The 16,392-nt window shown below is 41.4% G+C and overlaps 1 protein-coding gene across 2 annotated transcripts in view; it reads left to right on the forward strand.

Moving 5' to 3' along the window:
* Window positions 1-16,392, forward strand: part of CDH20 (cadherin 20) — a 119,151-nt gene that overhangs the window by 31,879 nt on the left and 70,880 nt on the right. Inside the window, exon 2 of one of the 2 annotated variants that reach the window (XM_063400617.1) lies at window positions 5,838-5,969. The exons of the other annotated variant lie outside the window; for it this stretch is intronic. The gene's annotated coding sequence lies outside the window, so the exon portion shown is untranslated. The remainder of the gene's footprint in view (window positions 1-5,837; window positions 5,970-16,392) is intronic. 2 annotated transcript variants of the gene reach the window in all.

Consider the following 16,392-nt stretch of genomic DNA (forward strand, 5'->3'; position numbering starts at 1 on the left):
TTTTGAGTGCTTTTGCTTTACAGTAACTTTGTAGTGATTTGTATGGCTGCCCAAAGCTGAGGGCATTAGAAAATCAGGCAAGAACCCTTTTAGCACCACTCTGAGGAGGAGGTGTACCTGCTTACAGCTCTTCTTAACTTCTGTACTTTCTTAGATTTTCCCCTGAACCTCCAGAAATCTCTGCTGGGCCCATCTTTTCCAATCCTTGTGAATGTGCTTCCACTGCCCTTGGTATTTTCAACATCCTTCCTTATATTCTCCTGTCAAATGGTCATAGATGGTCTCGCTAATTTCTGTGATGCAGTGAGCATCTGAAGGGAAAATTGTCTGTTCTTAGTTCAAAAAGAATTAGCCTCTTAATTGTGTCTCTCATTTACGGGAAAAAGGCTGCCTACTCCTGCTTTTTTATTTTGTCTCCAACTTTCTTTTTTTTCCCTTTTTAGGAGTGCCCTTTATTATGAGAGTGACTTGTATCAGCAATGTAATTCCTCCAGCAAACTCACTCTGCTAATTTCAAGAGTCTGTTGGTGCTGTTTTATTCTTGTCATGTCGGATGCAGTAATCCAGTTTGCATTCACGATTAGATTAGGAAAGACATGAAATACCTGCATTTGCAAAATTAGTGTGGATATTTACCAGTTGGCAGCTTGTTCTCTTACTTCCTCCCCACGTCACTGCTGGAAGCCTTTAATCCACTACTCAGATGTATAAGTTAATGCCTTGCTGTGAATCAAGAAAATGTCTTTCTGCATTGTTAATTTCTGTGACATGATCTCGCCTCATGTTGTCTTCATAGGTACATGCCATGGCATAACCTGGAGAGATGTAACCTGTACTCTAACAGGCAGCAGGTAGTCAGTACGCTGATGATGCCTCCCAGCAGCCTGTCTTTGTAAGAGGGAAAATAAAAAGGAAAAAAACTCAGGTTGGCTCACATAGCTCCTATGGAGAGGTACATAAAACCAACACTATATGGTGAGATATGGCTCATTAAGAGCCTGATGCTCTCCATGGAAAACCATTGTCAGGGACTGCTTTTATTTTGTTCTCCACTTTTGTGTGCTCCCAGGACCTGCAGGGCAGTGAACAAACAGGGATTGCAGAGAACCATCTGAGCCTACAGCAGCCCAGAGCCTGTTTCCAGCCCAGTGTTAGCTGGGTGCTGGACACAATGATTTAGAGGCTCAGAGTGCCCATCAAGTCAACACTCAGAGTCCACCTGGGTTTAAACTGACCCTTTTCCCTTTTCACATAAACACAGCTCCCTGAACCTTGTTGCCTGTGTGTCGTCCCTGCACTGAGACCTTAAAAGTTCATCTGAGTGCACAAGCTGGATTTTTTTTATTATTAAAATGTTGATAGCTTTCAACTTTCCAGAGCTTTTGCAGGAACATTCACAATAGATATGAGCGTGCCTAGCCATTAAACCTCACTATATAATGGGAGCTAATTCCTGCAGTTTAATGGCTTGCTCTTGGTTCCCCCCACATGATCTCTCATTCCTCCAGTCTCTAAAACTCTCCTAGCTCAAATTCAGATGTCCTTCAGCATGCTTTTCCCTGGATAGAGAGGAGTCCCAAGGCAAGAGCAAGGAATGGCATGCTGTACATCCAGAGCTCAGCTTGCGTCACATCCAAACCTCAGTTTTGTTTGCAGTGGGCAAAGGATGAATAGACCAGCTACGCATCATTAGCCAAGGGCTGCTGAGATGTTTGTTCTTCAGTACCAGCCAGGAACATGTATTTCTAACACAATAAGTCCCTTGTGAGAAGACACTGCTGGTAACTCTTTTATGTGTAATCTGCTGGGACACTAATCTGAGCCCCTTGGTGTATTACTGTGATGTCATCTCAGAGTTACAAACCTGTATGCTATTCTGCCAAGGAAATGTTTTTCCAAATATGCTGAAAGCTGCCAACTAGCTGTTTGTGCAGCTTAGTAAATGCTAGGTAATTTTCTTCTTAGAAAAGTGGAAAGAGAGCAGGGGAAAACAATAACAAAAAATAATTTACAGTTCCCCAGAAATTACCTAGAATCATCTCTTAGCAAGAGCATCAGGGGATGCTCCTCCTGCTTGCAAATCTGTTCACATACCATCACTTCCCCATGATGTTTCCACCCTTTGCCCCAGCCTCTGCAGCGTCTCTCTCTGCTCCCTCTTTCCCTTTGTCCCTCAGTCACGTCTTTCCCTGCAGGCAGGCTGCACTTTCCAAGGAGCAGGCTGCTCCTCTCTGACTGCCAGGAGCTGCCTCTGTAAAATCTTGCCCCTGCTGCCACCCCAAAGCAGGCAGCCAGAGAGATGCACTTCCAGCCTGCTAGTGGCTGGATGGGCACAGGAGTGGGCAGGCAGACTGCCAGAGCATCTCAGGGGAGCACTGGGGAAGAACAGCCTTTCCTAGGGGCAGGCTTTTCCCAGCTGAGGGCTCATCCAGCCAGATCGAGGCGGTTGGCCAGTATTTCCCAAGGTGAAAGCTGCAGTGCCTTGAGCAGCCAGGAAGTCAGACACTAAAATGTCAGCATCTGTGCCTCCTCCCTGGTGCGTGCTGGCTCAGAGGACAGAAACACTGTTTTGCTCCCCATGGTGTCCTTGCCAGGGGATGAGATACAGGTGGGAGCTAGGTGTAAGGTATGGACACAAGGGCTGTAGTGCTCAGTCACCTCTGTTTCAAGCCAGCTTAGCCCCAATTTGGGATGAGCAGGTGCTGGTAGGGTGAGCCTGGGCACCAAGGGCTGTCTTTGGTCAAAGGAGGCAAAGCAGCCAGGCTGCAACTGCTTTCAGCATGGGCAGTGCCCCTGTTCTTCCCCCAAACACATCCCATCAATGGGTCACACTGTTGGCCTCTGGGCTTCCAAAAGTGCTCTGGGTTCCCCCTTACAAGTTCATCCTCCTGTGAACTACCACCCCACCACTGCCAGCTCTTTCTGGAATGAAAAGATTTGGAAGACAAAGGTATCCAGCCAAAGCTGTGGCTGAGCAAAGAGGGTGTGTGAGTGAGAAAGTTTAAGCAGAACCAAAAATAAAAGCCTTTCTCAATTTTCATACAACTGTGTTGACATATGAAAGCTAAGCGACAGTTTATTTAAAGCAACTCTGTTACCTATTAAATTGCAAAAGACCGAGTCCTTTGGTATTCATGAAGAAGAATTCATTAATTCCATAACAGTTAACTTTAAAAATGCAGCAATATGCTGAATGCTGATTACTGAGCCATGTAAAAAAGGGCAAAATAAAAAAAAAATTAAAAAAAAAAAAATCAGAGCTGTATTTTATTTTCTTGTTTTCATTTCAGGTTGATGTACTATTTCAGCAGACACAGTGCTAACCACTGTAACCCTAAACTGGTCTCATAAATGGCATTTCTCTGGGTCCACAGCCCCCATCTCTCACTGCAGCTTGCCCTCAGTACTGCAGAAGAGCACACTTGGCTGTCAAGAAAGGCTTGCAAGAGCTAAGGATAGGAAAAAAAAAAAAAAAAAAAAAGAGGTAGGAGTGGGAGCACCAGGCACAAAGGGAAAGTATGCGTTTGTAATGTAACAGTGGTGGTGTACTGGATTATTCACGCTTCTGCTCCACAACTTGAAACTGAGGGTGGTAAAAACAAGATGTTCAAAACCCATCTAGATGATTTCTCAGGAGGTGCTGTATAAATGCGATAACCATCACCAGTGAGAATAAAGCAAACAGCAGGGAAAAAAGTAAGCAGCCTGGTCTTTGGTGAATTCACTCTGAGTCTTATATGTCAGGAGCCATTGTACTTACCATGTGAAATCCGACTCCCAGCCCTATCGTGGCTCTCCATCAGCCCTTGGTCTGCAGTGAGCAAACTTCTTCTGAAGGATTGTCGGTTTGTAGCCAGCGCAGGCAACGCATCTCTGTCAGGAACAGTAATGCATGTCGACAAGTGCACATTAATTTTAGATTATTCATCCTGACAAGGCTGTTGATTTGGAGGTTTGCTGCAACTGTTGGTTTAAACAGGCACAGAAGGAAGCTGGAGGCATGAACAAAACCCAAAAGGGGACTTCTGGAAGGGGAGCTAATATCCTGATGAAAAGTCTTCCTAAATTTGTCTAGAGCTCAGCTTTGAGCTTGGAATGCTAAAGTGAAATAGAGATGTATTTCAAGGCCTAGCAGCACAGGAGAGGTAACCATGGCAATTTAACCTATTCAGTCTGAGACAGGAACAAGCAGGATCAAGTTCCTTCACTCTTTTTATGCAGAAAATGCTTCACATGCGATAAAAGATGAAGGAAAGGTTGTCAGAGAATGACTGAAGGAAGGAAATTAAAGAAAATTCATGCAGAAGCAGGTGGTCTTGTGCTCTGGAGCTGCTGGGGAGTTGTCCAACAGAGCCAGTCCTCACAGCTAGGGCTGACAAAAATGCTGCATTAGATTTTAACCCCAATAAAGTTAATGACAACCTCTCCACACTTGAGAGAATAAAGGATATTGCTTTGCCTCTCCAAGAAGAGCTTTGTTTGGGATTTCTCTCACAGAAGCATGTGGAGAGATACAGCTCAGCAGCATGTGCTTCAGAAGGGCCTTTGTCTCAGAAGGAAACAGTAGAGTGCTCTGGAGGAGTTTTCTTTAGCATGTGCAAAGCATCTGCATCTGCTCTCTGTGGTGCAAAACAGGTGTAGCTGTCTTGCTGCCCTCCGGACTGCCTGTGCTCCTGTGCACCCAGGGCCGTGCAACCCTTCCATGAGCTGTCTTGTGTCAAGTGATGCAAATGCATTCATAAGGCTTTGGGGAACAGCTTCATGGATCATCCGTTTTCATGGATCACAGGTCAATTGAACAAAAAAAAAAAAAAAAAGGCTAATGAGCAGTTGATAAAGTTATTGAGGTACTACTCCCACTCTTTAATGTTAGTAAATCTCTCTGTGACCCTAAACCAAATAAAAATGAGTAAATTCCAGTCAGCCTATTCAAGGGATGTGTAACATGTCACAGAGTAAACTGTGCCATTCTTATGACCAAGAGGAGAATTTATGCAAGTGAAGATGAAGAGTAGTGGAAAAATACTATATATTCAGGTTCTAATATTTGTTATTCAAAATATTCAGACAAATACCTAAAATACAGATAGGAGTGATAGGATGGGTGTGCCCTGGTCTTACAGTGGGGAATTCCACAGTTTGGGGCAGGAGGCTGATTCTACACCTCCTACTGTCAAACATCATTGTTTTTTTTTCTCTGAAGACTCTATTTTTGATGGGCATTGCACAAATACAGGGAGCACTTCTTTAGCATTATCTTTTGATAATCACAGTTTAATGGTCTTTGAATTCACACTGTCAGACATTAGCTCTAGTCATGCATAAACTTTTCTATTATTAAAATAAAATTCTGGTAAAAAATAACTTATTTGACATTTCCACACAGGAGTGCAAAGAACTAAAACTGCCATCCTCTTTGAAACTTCAACAGACTCCATTCCAGTGGTCCTTCTCCTCAAGGAATGGTTTAGCCCACAGACTGTTAGTATTCTCAGTAACTATTATTTTGGTGGATATGGACAGAGCACTCTGGATATGCAAGTCTTCACACCCTTCGTTCACTCCTCCTTACAAAAATGCTGCCTTCTTGTGCCTAGAGCAAGGAGAGATGTGGAGGTCTATGGGCTTTGCCACTGAGGTTAGTAGGAGTCAGCACTGTGAAGTCTAGCAGAAGTGACAAGCAGGTCTCAAGAGACCTGGTGAGCACCAAAACTTGCCACATGAAGGGTTTATTGCTATTAGCTCATGGTTACAGGGTGTTTTCCAGAGACTATGTTGTGCCTGTTGAGCATATGCCTTATCCAGAGCATCTGTTTAAGCTCTGCTCCTCTCCACAGCAGGAACAGCACCGGGCAGTGACGTGGAGAAAGGGGCAGTTTCAGAGGTGAAGTGGTTAAGCAATAGTCATCTCCCTCTGGCTGTGGAATTAACATTGGAGGCAGAATGTAAAGAGCAGCACGCAGAGCAAGGTGGGTGCAGCTTTCCCAACAGAGGATGAGCAGCCCAAGTGAGTAATTGACTAAACAGCATGAAATCTGGAAATATTCAGTCATCTGAATTCAGGTGAAAAATGTGGGCTGAGCTATTGAACCTGCTGCTGCTTCTAGCAGCAGCGCTCAGCTGGCAAGCCACAAAACGCATTCCCTCCTGCCAGTCTTACCAGCCTCCTGCAGCTGGATGGGGCCAAGGCACGGGCCTTAATGTAGCCTGACTTCTTGACTAAGGAAATTGCTGATGGTAACATGTAAGTTTTGGTGGGTTGGTGGGTTTTGGGTTTTTTTTATTTTTGCCTGAACACATTTGCCCCATTGCCATTATTTTCCTTTTACTTGCAGAGCTTTCTACCCTACTTTGTTTCTACCTACAGAGGTTTCTTCTCTCTTCACTTCCTCCCCATATGCCCCAGAGTGCATCCTGCACAAACAGGTATAGCCAAAGGACGATCAAGACCATGCCATGACCTGTAGTTTATTCTTTACTTGGAAAGCAGGGTGCAAGGCACAGGCAATTTCCCCTCAGTCTGCAGCAGACTGCAGAGAGGTTGACGTGGTGTGTTTGATTACATGAAGAAAGTCACATTTTAAGTCCCAATCAATTACAGCTAACCCACCTAAAGATTATGGCTTGTGAGTACAAGGGGTTATGGCTGGTGAGTACTCTTGCTGAGTAGAAGGGTGAGGTTTGTGGGCCCTTCCTTCACTCCTTAGGGAAGTTAAAAGTTAAAAAAACAAAGTAGAGTTGCAAATGGAAGAGGATTTTGTACGATGGCCCTTGAAATCAGGTAAACACTGAGTAAAATTTGAGTAAAACTCCTCACCCATCACCATTCAGTGCTCTCAGTGCCTTACTCACTCGCTTACGTAGCAACGCTTAGTGGATTTTTTTTTTCCTTTAACCGTAGCTGTTTCACTAAGATTAAATAACAAACTGCAGGTTTTTCTAATATTTGGGCATGTTGTAATTTTAGTGGTCATCCTTAATCTTTTTTCCCTAGCACAGCTTTTTCTCTCATCAGCTTAGTATTTAAACTGGATTCATTTTTAATGCCTTAATATGCAAACACATTTATGTCAAAATTGATTCAATATTTAAACTTGTTCGGTTTCAAATACATTTTATGCTTCAGCTGTTTCAACTTGTAGATTATTTCAAACGTGGAATTGATTCCAAAATTAAGCAGGTTTAAATGTTCAGTCAATTTATTTTAAACTATGTGTGTGTTTTAGAGACCTATATTGAGAAATGCTAATTTTTTTTAATGGTGCTTTCGCAGTTTGCAGTGTGTCAGCAGTTTAAAAGTAAGCCTCTGCACGTACAACTGTTCCCTAAAGTTTAACCAAGTCTACTGCATGACTTAGAAAATGGCAAATGATTAGCCTGTGCTGATTATAGTATAGAGAACCAGCCAACCTCAGAAACATTTTTTTTCTGTCTTCAGAAATGATTGGTGAAAATTAGGGTGAAAATCTATCTGCCGGCCAGTATATTTAAATATATAAAATAATGTTTTTCCAAAATATGCCATTTCCAGACATAACTCTGAATCTAGGATATATCTATAGAACTGCATGACTGGACAGAAATGGGATGTGCAGTGTGTTAGCCAAAAGGGAAGGAGATCTGCAACTGATTCCCACTAAGAGAGTCCCAGCAATATCAGTCAGTTCTGTCCTCCACATGAAAGCCTGCATTCTCTAAACCCTGAGAAAGGATACTGGATATTTCAGGCAGCAGCATCTTTGCTCTGCATCCCAGCACTGTTGCTCCACTGTGTGAGACAGACAAATGTTATTTTGAGTGAAAATTGAAAGCAGGTTTCCAGATTCTCAGGTGAGTATCCTAACTGCAGAGCTATAAGATCCTTCTCCTTTCTCTTTTCTTCTCATGGATGCTTAATTATTTATGCAAAGTGGCATAAAATAAGCATGAGAGATGCAATGCAATGCATAACCAAATTTCTTGTGACCCTCTGGCTTTGGAAGTCCAATCTGAGATGCCTCTTCTTTGCCTGTTTCAAAGCAGATATTTGAAGCCTGTTTTCCTACTTCTTCAAGTACATGTAGAATGCTCCAAAATTTACTTTTAAAGCTTTAATTTTTATTGATTACTTTCTTTTTCTTCCAAAAACTTCACAAAGCACTGAAATCTCTCTTCAGTGAAAGGGAAAAGAATGCGAGGAGGAAGAGTGAAATGGGGATTTTTGATTAATTTTTGTCCGTTTCAGTGGTGAGGAGCCAAAAAACAAATGTGGCTTGAAATACTTCTCTTTTGGGGTTTTTTTCTGGCTGTTTGGCTGTCTTCCTCTCAGGAAGACCTAATGTTTTATAGCTGCTCTTTTATACCATAGAACAAAACCTCCAGTTTTTCAGTTGGCATTATTTTCTTTGTAATCTTAGAGAAAAAGTACTGAATGGTTGCAAACACCTTTGCGATTGGATGCACAATTGGTAGGTGACAAAAGTCTTTGTTCTCACTGTCTGGACAGAGCCAGAAGTGCTCTACTTCTGTTATTATTGATCTTATTTTTTAATTATGACTAATAATACTTGATAATTATGAGTATTACAAGGAAAAAGGTTTAAGTTATTGTCAGACAACCGCTTACAATGTTGTTGATGCTATGAAGTAGAAAATCTCCTTGCAGCAGTTATTTCCTGTCCTTCAGAGAATGCTAATTTTGCACTGTTAATGCTGTTAATACATTGTAATCCAAAGGGGGAGAAACACTCAGGTAAATTTCTTCCCAGGTTGGTTATAATGTGTGAAAATAGGAATTAGTTAGGAATTGGGCTATTTTCAAGATTCCTATAATTTAAAAATTGTTTTGTTCTTCAAAATGAAATGTTGCATGACATTAGTTAATGACAGAGATGAGTTCTTTTTGTTATTCTCTTCAAATTAAAATTTCTATGCTGGAAACATCTGAGTGTTGGTGAGAGCACACATATTAGCTATTTTCATTTCAGAACCATTAAATGCACACAAAAGTATTATCACTTTACGTTAAGAATCGATAGGCTATATATACCTGCCAACATTACCTGTAAAAAACAAGTAGGTTTAACATCTGCATAAGCTCAGGTTGACAATATCTGACACATTTTATTTAAAGTTTTACTTTAACAAAACCGTAGGTAACAAAAGATGATTGCATGGGTTTATTGAGAGTTTAGGGAGTTTCAGAAGACTACCCACAGACACAGAACCACACACTCCTACAGAACGAGTTACTATGTCATATTTGCATATTTATTTCTATCAGTTTGCAAATTGTAGTCAGTTTAGGTACAGCTGACTGGTTTTTGTCCTGTAAGAGACAGCAGTTGTATGCCAGTAAAAATACTCAGGTACTCAGCAATAGCAGAATCAGCTCTGAGAGTGAGAAATGCAGCCAGTCAGCATCTGAGCAGATGATAAAAGCAGCCTGAGGTTGTATCTATCCTAGTTAATTAAACATGCCCAGGACTGCTGTATGGCACTGAGACCAGTAGGCAGGAAACATTCCATGAGACTGGGGGCTATTCTGACAGTCTTGAGAGACAGATTACCACCATCCACTGCCCAGGCACCTTTATTCAATTTGCCAGAGGTTAAGATAGCCTAACAGTTCAATTCCAAAGCTGACTTTCTCAGGGCATACTCAAAACTCCAATAGTAGAACAGGCTGCATGTTTTTGGAATCAATACAAAGGCTCTTGGACTAGTAGTTTCTGTTCCCACACAGTGGATGCAGTAGTGCAGCCCCAGAGTTCCTGCACTGTACCACCATGCACCCAGCTTGGTGCATCATCACACAGGAGCAGCTCAGAGCATCCAGGGTGCAGGCATGGCCTTATTTTTGAGTTTCAGTTCCCTATGTTGGGGGCTGATAGGAACTTGGCTTTACAGCATCAAAGGCAGGCCTCCCACGTGAAGTCAGAAAAGGAAGAAGAGCGTGGTCCAGAAATGAGTCCATAGGCTGAACTTCTAAAGACAGGACCTCCATCCCTCTGGAAGAACAGGCAGCCACTGGAAGCTCTGCCTGGGACCTGTTAGGAGGAGTAGCCTTCATGTCATGTCCAAAGCCTGCTTTGCAGGAGAGAAGGATAGTGATACTTGGTCTACCAGTGGGAAAACATAACTTAGGTGCAATATCTGCAGGGACATGAGGGAGATGGGCAAAATTATCTGGGTGTGAGCACAGGGAGAAATTTGGCTTGGAAATAGCCTCTATGCTTTCTGGGATGCAGAGTGGCATGAAGGGAACAGCTGAACTCTGTGTTGGTTTCAGTGGGTTTAGGGGTGTTAACACAACCTGGTCATTATACAGAACACTGTACAGTTAAATACATTTATGGTTTTGACAGAGAAATCTCAATCTGCTCAATACCATGGTAAACAACTAGCTTAAAAAAAACTATCATCCTTTATTAAAGATGCAGAATAAGAAAAGAACTAGATTAATGCCTCTGATATATAAACTTCTTTTTATCAATATGCCATATTTCCTTAGACTTTAGCTGTAGAGAGACCATTTGGCAACCATTTGACTCAGAGATTATAGCAATTGCTCTTGATAAAGAAAAAAGATAAAATGTCATCTGGGCTGGGTTGCAGCTGGTTTGTCACATTTTGGTTCCCTGAAGGACAAAATGTGTGCCAAATAAGGAGCAAGGAGCATCAAAGACAGAAAAATTGGGCTTTGGATTCTGAGACTGACTCTTGCTTGAATCAGTGCTCCTAGAGAACAGCAGGCACCACATCTAGTCTTCTTAGCCGTAGCCCATTCAGTTTTTGTACTGGTGTTGGACTGACTTGCTGGTAGCTCCCTTTTTGATGGTATGCTCAATGAAGCAACAAAAGCTTAGCCACCTTAGTCAAGCAGATCAGATTCACACAAAAAAAAAAAGGGCATAGACACATCAAAAGGACACAAATATATATAAGAGCATCCAAATCACACACAAAGAAAAAAAATAGTATGGAAAAAGAACAAATGGCATAGAAAAGGAACAAATAGGGATAGAGATGGACAACAAAGAGATGGCATAGAAAGAAAGAAGCAAACTAGGCATTCATTCATTGCACAATAGATCTTGGCCAGAAGTAGTTCTGAGGAAAAAACAAAAACACCTGCTCATGTCCTTTAGAACCCCTTGATGCTTGCTAAAATTTTCCAGGAACAGGGAAAGTAAAGTCCCACAATGTTAGGGTGCATTGTGTGATCGGAGGAGATGTCCCCAATACACACACTACTATCTTCATACCTGTATTATACTCACTATAATTTCTTAAAAATCAGCTTTCCAAATAAAGCTTTCCCAATGGAAATGGTAGGTGGAGTAGCATGTCCACTGTTTACTTTTTTTTAGTTTATTTCTCAGCACATTGATTCTATACCCTTGATTTCTCAAGTTCTTTTGTTCTTGTGCCTGCTGCTCAGACTTCAGCAGACTTGCTGGGCTTACCAGTCACACACCTTGTGTTCTCCATGACTTTTGCTGACTCTTACGACAAATTCTGTGCAACAGACTGAACTGGATTCATGTTACCTTAGGGAGGGGAAAAAAAAGTAGTTTCTTGCTCTATTACTGTATAAAACACCATAAAGTGAAGAAAAACAGCCCTACCAGATCTGAATATTCAGAAGTTGCAGTCCAACATGCACTCAGTCATAATAGGTCTGTAGAGGCTTAGAAGGAGCAGCCAGTGATACAGGAATCTGTTCTAAACTGTAGTTTGATGCATGAATTATCAAATAAATAAAATTAATACTTGTATACTTCTAGTACTCAAAGGCTGGGAGCTCTGAGTCCATCTGCTCTCTTTATAGGTTATTTGCATTAATGTAATATCCAAAAGGCTGATCAGCTGCAACACTATATCTGTATTTCTCAAATAAAACTGCTGTGACCCAGAAGATCTCAAAGAATTAGACTGAGATGAGCACGGGAAAGTGGCTGTCCTAACTTGTAATATATATTTATGAAATGCACAATGCATTAGGTGACACAGAGCGCTATTTCATTAACTACACATTTTGAAGAGAGATTTTTCTTTGTCTTTAAAATAGGTCTTGTAAGAATAGAAAATATCATTACATCAAAGAAAATATTCATATAACCCATAAGATCTGACATAAGCCCTCAAATGCCAGGCAACCCATAGATGATATTAGAATTCTGTGTCTACCTCTAACTGTAATGCAAATCAGTCAAAAGTTCGAACAAAATGTCATCTTTTGTGCTATAATTCTGTGACAGGAAGACCTGAAGGCAGATAAAGTGAGTATGCCCAGATGATCACTTTTCACAAGGGTAACGTTGTCATTTTCTAAATGCCCCGATTTGCTGCCTGATAAGGCAGGGTCCGATACCCCGCAGAGACATAACCATGCTCTAAGGAAGCTTGAGATTCACTTTCTTCCTGAAAATGCCCTTACGACATTCTGCCTGGGGGAACCCTCCTCACCTCCTTGATGTTATCAAAACCCCCTGTCACTATTACTTCTGCTGATGGGGTCACTTTTGTGCTTCTTACATTGCAGTCAGCTCCTCTAACAAGGGTATCGAGCTGGCATTGAGTTTAGGGTGCAGTCATGTCTTCTCAGCCTGTCTGCCTATTAGGAGTCAAGACTCTACTCGTGCTAGCTGTTTGCTTTGGAGCAGAAGTGCTGCCTTGAAACAAAAGTGCGAATTCTCATCATGCACCACACAGTGGTTGAAAAATCCGCACAGTTCTTAAAAAATAGAGGACGAGGACAAGAAATACAAGGGTCTCATTCATACATCATGGACAAGCAGAACAGAGCACACAGTACTTTGCATGTTGTTCTGTATTTCCTTGTATTTAATAAGATTAAATTTTACTAGAGAAAATAACAATCTTGAATTCAGGTTTTTGCTATGCTTTTAAAATGGAAGAATACATGCCACCCGAAACAGAAATTCTAATAAGCTAAATATAGATTATCAGAATTTTTTCTAACCATCAGATTTTTATGGCTTGAGACTTAAGTAATGAAGAAGGATCAATACAGACAAAAAAATCGATATGCTTTGCACGCGCTGTTTCCCAAGTTCAGAACAAACTTGCAGAACTGGCTGTAATTCCTCCATAGTAGCCACATATTTTGAAATCTCTGGAAAATCAGCCATGCAAAAAAATGTTCTGAAAACAAATATGAACATAAAGTCTTCCCTCCCCACCCCACAAAAAACCTAAAAGTACGCTTGCATTTTCTTCCCTTGCTTCAGTTAGAAAAAAAAGAGATTTGCATATACTGCTCAGCAGAGATGATTCAGGGACCAGTGATGAAAATTACTACAGACACAAAAAGACTTCCATATGAAAAGATAGTGAAAATCTTGAACCTCCTTAGCCCGGAGATTAAATAAATAACATGGAGCACGATAGAAGTACACTGAGTAATGAATAATGTAGAGGAGGCAACTTGGGAACTCCTAATTACCTTTTCTTTATAACTCATAACTAACTGCTAAGATGGGATATATTTTTACCCAAAAGCACAGTTAAATACAGAATTCACTGCCAATAGCTACAACTGAGGCAAATCATCTAGTAAAAAATGATTAAAGGGTAGAAAAGTATGTGTACATTGAGAATGTGTATTGTTACCCTGGGTCAGCTTAAAAAGGCAATGTGTCATAAAGCCATAATTTTCCAAAAGGAAGCTAAATACTTTTTTTAAATATATTTTTGACATCTAGTTTGTTCCACTGTTGTGTTACACAGTTTTTGCACATCCTTTGAAACTTCTATTGCCAGCCACTGGCACAGGTGAGAACCTGGGACAGACAGGGGTGTCAGTGCTCTGCACTGGCCTAGCAGCATTTGTACAGCTCTAAAATGGAAATAAATCAGGACTGCAGGGTCAAGAAACCTCTCCTGCCTGAGCAGAGGATGAATTATGCCTCCAGTCTGGCCTGGATTTAAACATTGTTGGGAATGGGGGTGCAAGAGCCTCCCCATGCAACCTTCTGCAGTGCCTGATAAGCCTTGTACCTGCAAGGTCACATGTGGTCCAATCCTCCCTTGCAGGCAGGGAAGACTCCTGAGCTGGGCATCCACTGTGGGCATGGAAAGTGAGCTTTGCCTCTCTGCTTCACATCACACTTTTATGTGTTTGATGACTGTTGCAATGTTGCCTCCTTAGTACTTCTTCAGGCTAATTAACTGCAGACTTTCCTCTGAAGTCACATTTTCCAGACCTCTGATCTGCCTCGGTGCTTGCCTCTGCCCTCCCTCCAGCTGAGCCACACACTGGTTGAGGCATGGTGCCCAAATCTGAATGCACACCCCCATGAAGCCTCTTCAGTGCCAAGTGCAATGAGAAGGACTGTTTCAGATGTCTTGCTTTTTTCCTCTTCATACATCCCACTATGGTGTTTCTTTTTCTTGTATCTGCAGGATATTTTTGAATCTCGTTTGGTGTGTGTGATCCATTACAACCTCTGAGGCTTTTTCCCTAGAACTGCAAGTTGCAAATTATTTCCCCCAAGATATGTACAGCTGATTAACCCAAATTAAGTGCATACCTTACTTTTGCTCTCTCAAATTAGGGTGTAAAATAAGAATTGGGATACCCATTTTGAATGACTGAATTTTATAATATACCACATGATCAGTATAATATAAAGAGGATAATGGGAAAGATCTCTTGTTATTCATTTGTTAAGTGTAATTTAGCTTTCATTATTTCTTACAATAGCAAATCATCTAGTCGTAACATCCCGTGCTGAAATCTAAATTCTCTGTGACTGAGAACTGCATGACAATATTTAGCAGTATTGAAAAATTTGGTTGTGTGTGGATTTGCAAAACAGAAACCCTTTTGCAGTTTTCACAGAATTCAGCAACAGTCTTGTGTGATCTGACTAGTTAACTTCCCTCAGGAGCTGATGACTATTGATCTTCTAGGAAAGATAAAATACAGAAACTTATCAAATCATTAAGTGAGTGTTTTGACTCAGAGAGGAGCTAAGGCTTTGTCACTGATATTGCAGAGATATAGATACAGCAACCAATGGAAATTCTCAAATGTTCCTCTCATTTAGATACTGACATTAAAAAACAAATATTCAAAACATAATGAAGGAACTGTTGAGAGAATAATTTTGTAATTATTAGTTTAATATCTTGAACTTAAATTTTCAAAAGTTAGACCACTCTTTTTTTATATAAATTCTGAATTTGATTCTTATTGCTAATTTTATAGCGAGAACTTTTCGAATATTTGTAAAGAAAATATGCTAAATAGCCTCATTGCTTCTCAAATGACAAAATTGTGTAAGCCATGAGAAGTATGAGACTTTCTCCAGAAAATACATGGGCAAAATTTCTGGTATAGCCATGGCTGTATTCTCATTAAACTGCCCATGTAAATAACTCTGTATTTTTCATCTGTAAGCTTTTATATGGACATGCTGGCAAGACAGGGGTTCATACAGCCTTTTGTAGCCTGTGAGGGTTACAGCTCTCCAACACCAATGACTCATAGACTCAGTTCAGCTGAGGAAAAGACCTCTAAGATCATCAAGTCTGAGAATTAACCCAGCACTGCCAACTCTGCCACTAAACCATGTCTAAACCAAGTCCCACATCTGCACGCTTTTTAAATGCCTCCAGGAATGGTCACTCCACCACATCCTTGGACAGCCTGCTCCAATGTTTGACAAAACTTTCCATGAAGTTATTTTACCTAATATCCAATCCAAACCTCCCCTGGTGCATCTTGAGGCCATTTTGTCTTGTCCTGTCATTTGTTACCTCCAAGAAGCTGGCCCCTAGCTGGCAACACTCTCCTTTCAGGCAGGTGATAGAGAGTGACAGGGTCTCCCCTGAGCCTCCTTTTCTCCAGGCTAAACAATTCCAGCTCCCTCAGCTTCTCCTCAGAAAACCCCAATGTACAGGGCTACAATTACTGCTCTGGTCCTGGTGGCCCCACTATTTTTGATACAAGCCAGGATGCCATTGGCCTTTGGGCCACCTGGGCACATACTGGTTCATGTTCAGGTGGCTGTTGACAAGTTGAAGAGACAAACCTAAAGATAACCCACACATGCAATGAGAGTGCTAATCAGCCTAGCTAGCCTGGTAATTAGCTCCCAGAACCCCTTCAGAAGTCCCAGATGCGCACCTCTTCCACCACACCTTTGTCTTTTTTATCAGAGATGATCATTTTCTGGCTCCAGCCTGAAAGACATTTCAGGAGCTCCTACTTCCCACTTCCTGCTTCCCACCATTGGTACAGGTGAAGCAGCTGGAGCTGGAGCTATTTCCTACCCAAGAAAAGACAGTAGGCAAACCTCTCTTGGTTTGGATTAGTTTATCCTTCCCAAGAGAAAACTGGAGAGACAAAGAGGAAGACTTTCTGAGCCATTTACTCATTCA

Source organism: Prinia subflava, chromosome 1, assembly GCF_021018805.1.
Source record: "Prinia subflava isolate CZ2003 ecotype Zambia chromosome 1, Cam_Psub_1.2, whole genome shotgun sequence".
In the NCBI taxonomy this organism is placed as follows: Eukaryota; Metazoa; Chordata; class Aves; order Passeriformes; family Cisticolidae; genus Prinia; species Prinia subflava.